General features: G+C 41.9%; 1 long non-coding RNA gene across 3 annotated transcripts in view; it reads right to left on the reverse strand.

Annotated features, from left to right (window-relative positions):
- The window catches only part of LOC113035416 (uncharacterized), a 28,693-nt gene extending 18,683 nt beyond the window's left edge, over nt 1-10,010 (reverse strand). For 2 of the 3 annotated variants that reach the window (XR_013911740.1, XR_003274343.2), the window contains exon 1: nt 9,287-10,010. This is a non-coding gene — a long non-coding RNA (uncharacterized LOC113035416). The remainder of the gene's footprint in view (nt 1-9,286) is intronic. The other variant, XR_013911741.1, reaches the window with a different exon arrangement.
- Nucleotides 10,011-10,252: the final 242 nt, after the last annotated feature.

Consider the following 10,252-nt stretch of genomic DNA (forward strand, 5'->3'; position numbering starts at 1 on the left):
CTCTTATACCCCTAACCGTCTCGTCTCTAACTGTCGCTCTATCTCTGTCTGACTCTTTGGGGAGCTGATGCCATGATATCGATGACTGCCCGCCTGTAGTGCAACCATAGGCTGATTATGCACTTTCCCCTTCAATCTAATCCAGCTAATGATCCAGGGATTTCATATTTATTAGGCAGCATCCTATTATTTATCATTTCCCAGCACCCCGCATATATAGTGCTATTGGATTTGAGCAAATGAGAAGAAGGCAAAGGCAGAACTAACTGTCTGGAACCTGGGAAGCATAATGCCACCATTTACTATAACGGGTCCAAAGCAGGTATTTGTCTCAGAGTATCATTATCTCATTCTCCGCCAGGTTACCTTCAAAAGTGTTAATGCGATGAGACCCATGGATATACACAAAATGGCTGCTTTTACAGTTTCTTCCACATGACTGACTGAAGGTTGTTATCGATTTAACACATCTCGGTTTATTGAACTGGTTCAGTCCAGCCGGGCCTTAAGGGGACAACCTACCGATTTAAGAAAGTCAAAGTTAATCATCACAGTCGAGGGTTGTTTGGGTTCTCACAGATATTTTAGTTTTGGAGACTACAATTTGTACAGGTTTTGAGAGGCAAGGGGAATTAACCCAATACATCAGACCACTCTAGGACTACACCTCCTTAAAAATGTAATTAATGTTTGTTGTGCAGCACAACAAACTAGGATTGTGTAGTTCGTGAGGCTTGTGTAGGAACCATAAGTAAGCATGTAGTCTAGTGACTTTCTAGACCCTGTCTGTACTCTTACTGCAGCATTTTGGGTCAACTGAAGACTCTTCAGCGAGCCTTTAGAGCAACCTGATAGTAATGAATTTCAATAGTTGAGCCGAGAACACGTGAACTAGATTTTCAACTTCATTCTGAGAGTGATGTTTGTAATTTTAGCAACATTGCGCAACTGAATGAAGGCGGGCCTAATATGTTTGTTTAATGTGCGTGCTACAGGGCATATAAGGTGGCTGTGGCTCAGGCAGTAGAGCAGTTCACCTACTAATTGGAACATTGGCGGTCCAGTCCCCATGTGCTCCAGTCTGCATACTAACCCCAAGTTGTTCAGATGTGTCAATGTTAGATAGAAAGCACTTACACAGGAAAAGCATATAAAAAAGAAAGTGCTGGTGTGAATGGGTAAGGAGGCAAGTTGTATAAAAGCCATGTTGTATAGAAAATATAAGAACCTCTCTGTTTACGAATCCTGATCATAAATGACTCCAAGATTGCTCACAGTGTCACTGGAGGCAGAGGTAACGCCAAAGTAAGTATCTGATTAGACACCATGTGTCTTTCTCTAGACCAGGGGTGTCATTACATGCTCCATTTTTAGGACTTTACCACACAGCGTTTCCTGGTGTGTGATGCAGTGATCTGCTGTTAACTCACTGGTACATTTCTCCTCCTGCATCTTTACTAGATCCTACATCCTGCACAACACCAGCGCTCCATCTGTTGTCCCAGGGCAGTTTCATGTCGGTTACACTTTGAAATACGTTTTCAAAAATGTCTTTTCCTGTCGTTGTCCCGTGCATCGATTTAATTTCCAATATTTCCTCTTCATGGATGAAGATGGTCAGCTGTGCAATGTCCATCATGTATGTACTTTCATCCACAGCAAGAGAGTATGTAATTTAAGAACACACAACTGTGTTCTTAAATCAGGCTCACATTTGCCAAAATCTGCATTTTGTCTGGACACAAGATGCCGTACACCTTCATCGTGCAGCTCTTCAGAGTGGTACCGGGCTGATTTGGCTGTCTCCTCTGCTACAATAAAACTTGCTTTCACAACGGTTTCACTTTGTGATTTTGCTCTGGTGAAAATCTTCTGTTGAAATGTCAGATTCTTCTTTAGCTCTTCTACTCTCTGTAGTTTCTGCTCTGCATTTCAGTTTTTCAGCTTATGTTTTGACTCGTAGTGCCGTCTTAAATTAAATTCTTTAATTACAGCCACATTAGCTCCACAATGTTTGTAAACATATATTCAGCCTCCTGCGCTGGAGCTGAAAGGCTCTGTTTTCAGAATCAGCTTTTCTCTTTGCCATTGTGAGGGGCTAGGTAACAGAAGTTTGACTTAATTGATGCAGGAATGTTCCCAGGTAGCCTAGCGTTCGGCAAGGAGGCTGCAGCGCTGCATTATCTGTAGTTTGTGTGTTATTAGCGCTTCATATCGCCGGGCCATGCATAACAATAATAATAAATCTATATAAAATGATCTCGCAGGCCGGATATAAATGTACGCCGGGCCGGATGTGGCCCGCGGGCCTTGACTTTGACACATGTGCTCTAGACACATGTTTAAAACAGAGTGCCTAAATACAACAACTTCTTGCTTTTAGAAGAACTTTCAACAATATTAAGCTAGCTGGCAGCTCATGGTGAGCTGGGGCTAGGATGAGCTGAAGGAGGCTTGTACAGCAGAAAGCCTGGCGGGCACTTTGAGTTCAGTTAGCGGGATAAGCAGGGTTGGTAGTTGAATGGTGCGTTGACATGGAGCTACTGGGGAACAGGAAAAAACAAGAATTCCTAGGGAAGTCAAAAAGCAAAATACAGAATGATTATGAAGTAAAATTAGCACTGAACAATCAGGGCTTTATTCACCTTTTTTAGTCTTATATAAAGTAATGTGTTTTTTCTTAATCTCTTTATCATCTACCAATCTGGATTTCAGTCCACCACATAAAGATGCAGATAATAAATTATTTCAACAAGAAAAAAACTCTTCTTCTTTTTTCCACAAGCTCAGCATTATGAGTTTTAGAAATACTTTCTTTCTTTCTTTCTTTCTTTCTTTCTTTCTTTCTTTTTCTTTTTTTTTTTCTTTTACATTTCACCTCAGACTTGTTCTAAGCCAGTAAGGGGAAATGACCTTTTTTCACTTTCTCCTCCAGTGCATATGTTATGCAGACTGTTGCTGCATTCTGATGTGCCTGTCAGAGCACGCACACACACACACATACACACAAAGAAGAAACACGCAGTGGATTGCAGATAGATCTGATATTGTGTTTGCTTTCTGTACTCTCCTTATGTTAATTGACCCCATTGATTCTGTCAGGCCGATCCAGAGCCTACAGACTCTCTGCCTCCCCGCCCCCTTCAGCACACATTTCACCTCAGTTCATTTTCCGTTAGCCAACACGCACGTACACACAGAGCTTTTCGCATAATCAAGGTGTGGCTTATAAATACATATTTCACAGGTCGTGGAATTTCTATTTGCTTCTCTCCGGCCCCGTAATGACCACATGCTGTTTTGAAATAACTATAATGAGAATTTCTGTTTTCTCAGCAAGTATGTGCTGCTCTGTATGCTCATTCATACAGCTAAGCAATTGTAATACAATAAGGGGCTGGCCAAGATGTATGAAATGTCATATACAGTCACCTCACAGTGCTGTGAGATTGGCTAAGCAGAAGCAACAGCAGTATAGAGTTATGAGAGTACTTACTGTCTTGGCTCGGTCACATTATGGTCCAGTTATAAGCACGTGAGTGACAGTGACTGATTGTCCCAGCCGGGCTTATTATCGCCTGGTGTTAGATTCAAACTGTCTGAGTCAGATCAGCTGTGTTCTTTGACACCCCCCCGCTCCCCGTACAAGTATTACAGGGGAAGTACAGAATTAAAGCTCAAATTTGCATGAGATCATGATTGGAGTGTTTTATCACCATACTTTCTAAATGGCAGAGTATAGCAGAACGCGGTGGAGTGAAATGGGCCAAATGTACCTCGTGGTGCAGCAATTCATCTTTACAAAAGTCTATTTCTGCTAGATTCCTTCCCCTGACATCCTTTCAGGTACAACGTTTTGCATGTTCCATATAATCCTTCTTTCTCTCGGTGAATTCGGCTCTGCAGCTCTACCCTGCGCCTAGATTAGGGTGCTGGGAGATGTGGAAAATGAAATCTTTTGGAAGCAGCCTGCTGTGATATTGCAAAGTTCTGCTGCCCTCACACCTACGCACACCCTTTCACCTTTACAATATTTATTGTAAGCACACACTCGACACTTTCTAGCGCTGATGGATGTTGTGACTGAGGGCTGCCTTCCTCTCCAATCACAAGTCGGCATGATAGGCAGCTCGACTTCGGCTCCCAAGCATTTCTAATTAAACGAAAAGAGATCCAGGCAGCATTTCTCTGTAATTCTCAGATCGTGCTGTGATTGTGATTCACAGTGTAAGCAACCGAGGAACTCCGCACTGCCCTATCATTTTGACACCTGTTATAATTCCTGCAGCTGATAAATAGGGGTCAAGGCTACCTGGAATTGGTCTAGACTAGATATGTAAAGTGCTCTGTCGTGCTGGAGGAGAAAAAGAAAAGAGAGGACAGAGAGAGGACAAATGAAAGGAAAGAAAAGAGCATGGTGGAAGCTGAAACCGAGGGCTAAACTGCACAGGGATATAACGATAGACCTGCCTGTGCTACAGACTTAAATGAACCAGATTAGATTTACTCGCCAACACTATAATCTAGACTGTGAACGCAGGGCTTTAATGTATTATGTCATGGCCAGCCAGAGAAGAGCCATGTTCAGCGATTGTCTCTAATGAGCTCACCCATGTTGAAGTGCAAAATAGGCTGACATTAATTCTTAATGGGGGCATTAAAAGCTTAGTTAATGGAGAATAGTGAGCATTTGTGATTAACTGGCCAAATTAATAGCAAGTGTCACATTTAAACTTTGCTGAACTCTGTGTGCCGGCCTTTCTGTAGCGAGCAGGGCTTTGCGAATTGCATCAGAGTGTATTCTGGATCTGCAGTAAGAAAATCCCCAAGAGAAAACAAACAACTCGAAGGCTTTGCAGGGAGAGAATGGTGTCATTCGGCTTTTTGCCATGAAAAGTGTAGAAAGAAAAAACAACCCATAAGCAATCATTCATAGTCCACCTCTCAATACTGTCCAATTTTCCTGCTCTGTGTGTGGCTCAACAGGAAGTCTGTCAGGTTGTGCTGAGGAGATTGACACCTTTATAGTTCATTCTCACAAACTTTGACTCAAACAGGTGAAAATAGAGCTTTTTTTCTGTTACCGTTGGTGTTTTAAAATTTTAAATTCAACCTTCATTGTTCTGCAAAGTAGAGAGCACAAAACACACAAGAGCCAATTTCTCTCTGTCAGCTGTTAGACTGACAGAGAGCGATGTCCTGCCCACCCGATTCAAACCTCAAGCTTTATCTTTAACAACAACACTTGATTTCTTTCGTCTCTGACCCTGCAGCCGTTTGTTATTTTTTCACGTCTGTAACTCTTCAAAGGCCTGTGCGGACTGTTTAACGCAAGGTGCATCAATCTGTGTGATCGATATCCGTTCAGAATGACGGCGCCGGTTTGTGTTTGCTGATGCAACCCTCTGCAGGAGATTGTTACCCTGGCATTAGAGAAGAGTTTTTGAAAATCATAACAGAGGAAAATTTGGCTGGAGCTTTTAAACGTCGACTTCTTTCCCATTTGCGAGGTTTTCTTTTCACGTCTGCGTAATAAACGGGGAAAAGCTAGCATGCGATGCATCTGATGCCTAATTAAAAAGCCATTTGTATTATGACCCTAAACTGTTTCAAATCGGCATGCTAACATGTCTTTTTCTTTGATGAATCCAAATGATTTATGCCATATCCCCGTCTGCCGTTGCTTCTTTCGGTTTTAATGGGAAGCACATTAATCAGTGGTAATGCTTTCTGTGTTGCAAATGAAATTGATGTGACATTGTGTCGCCCATATGAAGTAACTTTGTTAGATAAAACTGTTTTTTGTGGCTCTGTAAAGAATTCACTCTCAATATTTAAGAGCTACCTTATGGTTGCATCACAAAGCCAGTAGACCAAACTCATTAATCATTGTTTTGGTTCATTTAATGAGTGTGCATCAGTGTGAGTGAATGCAGTATTCCAGGTTGAACTGGAACTGGCTCATAGTTCAGTCAAATAATGAATACCACACTGATAATCTTAAATTGAATTCAAATTGAATTAATTAAAATAATATTACTGTGAAAAAAATATAAGGAGGGGGGAAAGTAGTGTTGTGAGTGCTTTGATAAGGTAAGTTAAGGAAAAATTTATACAGGATAATAAAGATAAAATAATACAACGCAAAGTGGAACCACATACTAAGCAGTGCTCATGCTTGGCAAGATGAGATAAGATATACTTTTTGTTTTCCAATGTTTGGACATTTCTTTAACAGCAAACAAGATATTAAACACAACCTTGACAGTTTGCTCAGTAATTAAAATGCTATATAACAAAACAAATATTTAAATAAGGTAAGAAAAATGCAGACAAGAGGGGAGCTCAATAAATTGGAAAAAATAGATAAAGAACAACACAAAGGAGCTTAGTAATTAAAAAATATGTAAATAAAATAATTTAGAAAATAGTGAGGAGGGAACTAAAGACGGAACCCTGCCATAGCAATCACAGAAGTGATGTCAGGTCTCTCTTCTCCCTGGACTCTCCGATACCGCTCCTCCCACCTCCAACACAAAACCAAGAAAAATAAATAAATAACAGGCAGCCTGGGGGACGTCGTCCCAACGTGTCATTCCCCCTTCTATTGAACTGTGACAACACCAAATTGCCACATTTAAGCAGAAGTTCTCCTGGACTTTTAGCCTTTCCACTCCCCAGAGTCATGCTGCTGAGACATACACATCAGAGCTCATTTATTTTGATAGCTGGAGACTAAATGAGTGATTAAACAGGTGAAGCAATTGTTATGGTTATAAAGTGGATATTTTAGAGAGACATATTGCTAAAGAGCCCAATTCGTTCCAGTCCATTTTTAGAGCCAGACTTTTTTCTACAGGTTATAAAGAATTCAGCCCACACATACATGCATATAGAGGCCGCCGCATAGCAGGAGAACTATCCACTCCTCGGTCGTCCTCACTCTATGGGACACTCTCTGTTCCTCTCTACGATCTCTTGTTAGACTAAAAATCAATCCCATCGTGGAGTAGCAGCCCATTTGTCCTTGGCTTTGATAGTGGCGTGGGTCAATAAATGGCACCGCACCGCTTCTCCCTCGTTTGGCCTCCCAGCGAAACCTCTGCTTGGCACAGCAATACTCTGACTGGAGTTCATGATAGATGGCACAGACATGTGAATGGAATCACTGGAGCAAATCAGAGCTACTGGGCACCACTGACATATTTTCTTGCTCTCCCCCTTTTATATCAGGGTAACACATCAAATGCTAAAAGGGCTGCTTATACTGTAAACCACCCAAAAGCTGTTTGCAGGGGCTTTTGTTACCCTCTAGGAATACACGGGTTGCTACACAAGAGAATAACCAGCTCCCAGTTTGGATTCTGGAGACTGACACTCTGTACTCTCAGGATTAGGCTTAAAACTTTCCTTTTTAATAAGAAGTTCCTGTTAAAGGGGAGTTTTTCCTTTCTGCTGTCTCCAAGGGCTTGCTTAGCAAGTAGTATGATTTTTGCCGTTTCCTTCAATAATTATAGGGTCTTTACCTCCAAATGTGTGTATATATGTATACATATGTGTTAGGGGTGCAACGATACTCGTATCGATATTGAACCGTTTGATACAGTGCTTTCGGTTCGGTACGCATATGTATCGAACAATACAAAATGTGTAATTTATTTTATCAACTTTCCTTCTGACGATGCTGTCTGTGTTGAGCGCTCAGTGAATCTGCGTTCGACTACTCCGCCTAGGCTGCACTGTCGAGCGCAGATCCACTGAGCGTTCAACACAAACAGCAGAAGGAAGAGCGCAGGGCAAGCTAGCGAGACAGAAGTTAAGCTCTCCTGGCAACATGGCAAATTGAACCTCCCCCACCCTCATTCAGATCTGGCGTTTGGAATTATTTTGGTTTTCATGTGAGGTATGACCCTGAAGGTAAGCGCGTCATGGACTAAAGTAAAACAGTATGTTGGATGTGCCACGCAATGCTCAATTACATGGGTGGGAACTAGTGTGTTAGCGCAGTTAGCTCGTTGACGTGTTGGCCGTCTAGCCCCACGCAGGGGTAGCTCGTTAACGGAGATTTGCCGTGTTGTGGCGTTAACGTCATTTCAACGAGATTAACGCTGACAGCACTAGTGGGAACACAACGAATATGACTGCACATTTACGCCGACATCATCCTAGTGCAAAGACAAGTGGAAGCAGACAAAAACAACAAGCATGCTTGCTACAAACTTTACCCGAGTCATTTAGACAGCCGTTAGCACATGATTCTCCTTATGGGGACCTGATATGTTTAATATTGTGGCGAGCTCAGACAAGGAGGAGACGGAGGTATCGTTTGGTCTCGCTTCCCGTGAGCTAGCCAGGGAGCACAGCCGTTTATTGACATCTGCAGAAGAACACTGCCGCTAGCTAACTGCTCAGCGCGGCAACCGCACAGCAACAACAACAACACCACACAGGGCGCCCTCTGACCCCGGAAGGACACACCGTCGCAGCGAGAAGGCGTCACCCGTCACTATGGCAACATAAACAAAACATAACTGTACAAACAGAACCCCGAACAGCCCTGACCCGCTACAATATGCTGCTGAGAATATAGCCCAGAAGAAGCGTATAGTATAGCTTTTATTTTGGAAAGAGCCATTTCTCTGTAATAAACTCTCCTTTCCAAAGATGAGTGATTCCTCAATCAGATACAGGTGTTACCGCGCCAGATCCGCGGCCCCGAACCGTAGTAAGGAAACCTCTGGCAGTTACTTGAAGGTTCCGTAACTGACTCGTAGGCCAAAAAGTGATTGTCTGCCAAAAACTGATTTCCAATGTTTCCGTGTATTTTTTTATGTGTAATATCTTTACGTATGTTCGTAAATAGACTTCGGTGAACAGGGTTTACAAAGGGGTTATATATAGAAAGACATTTTTAATGTTAATGAGATTGTTTTTAACTGCAAAAATAAAGGTTATATAAAAGTCACTGCCAAAAACTGATTGTGGCTTCTACCTTGTTACACGGATGTTGTTTGTGGCTCAAGATGACTATATGTAATCCATGAGGGGTGCATTTGACATCTGTTTCATATATTATAGCCCAACAAGTTACTTATAGCAGTTTAAATACAAGCAATCAATTTTTGGCAGACAATCACTTTTTGGCACAACACCGGCAACAGCTTACTATACAGGTCAACTCCGCTAGCAAAAAGATCGAAGGAGGCGTAGGAAACTGCTTCACCGAACTTTATTTCTTCTCTAAGGCACGAACACCGCGTACAGTGGGCTGAAACAGTTTACTCACAGCGAGCATCGCCGACACAACTCTGGCTGTCGAGGGAGTTATTATATTCCTTTTATTTATTTTCTTGTCGTCTCTTCTGTAGCTAACCGTTACTTTTTCCCCATCTCCGCTCTCTCTCTTCACACACACACCAGGCAGTCCCGCTACACACATCCCGAATACATTTCCCATCAGGCTTCATCCTTAAAGGGCCATGCCTGTAACACAGGGCTTGCAAATTTTTCCAGTCGGGCTACCAAAATCTATCGCGTGTCCGCTTGTTTATCTTCCACATAAACCTTTCACAATAAAGCTCAAGATCCTGTTGAGACTTTTCAAAATAAACGTAATCATGTAAAAGAGTATGCAGAGTACTTACGGATGAGAAGCAAAAAAGAGCTGCCAGGTGCTAAAAAATAAACCTTAGATTCAAACGTTAGAACAGGCTTTTCCCCGCAGCACGCCGTGTAATAAATACTCACAAAGAAAACGGCGGCCGTTACAACTTATGTCTAAAAATGTATAGTTTCATGCTTTGGTTAAAACACTCGACTCCAGATACACGACGCCCAGCTGGAAACACTTTACGCAAGTCGAGCTGCCCGCGATTCTCAGAATGTACAGAAAATGTAAAATTTTTGTGATTTATATCGTTATCAGGACGATAGATGTCTTATATCGGGATATGAGATTTTGGTCATATCACACAATTAAGTATTCCGGTCCATACTTAGGTTGAGTTACACGTGTAATGACTAAAACCAAAGTAACACTAAGACAAGTAGTTTAAAAGGTTTAGGAATGAAACAATAGTTTAGGTTCATGTCAGCATAGTCACTAAACGTAAAGTCAGCTAAACAGAATTACTTACTGCGACATATACAAAGACAGATGTTTGTAACAGTAAAATGTTGAACAATAACTTGTGATGTATGAAGTGTTATTTCCTGTTTCCTGGTTTTGGTATTTTTTTTTAAGTGCAACAAT

Source organism: Astatotilapia calliptera, chromosome 2, assembly GCF_964374335.1.
Source record: "Astatotilapia calliptera chromosome 2, fAstCal68.1, whole genome shotgun sequence".
NCBI classification, from domain to species: domain Eukaryota; kingdom Metazoa; phylum Chordata; class Actinopteri; order Cichliformes; family Cichlidae; genus Astatotilapia; species Astatotilapia calliptera.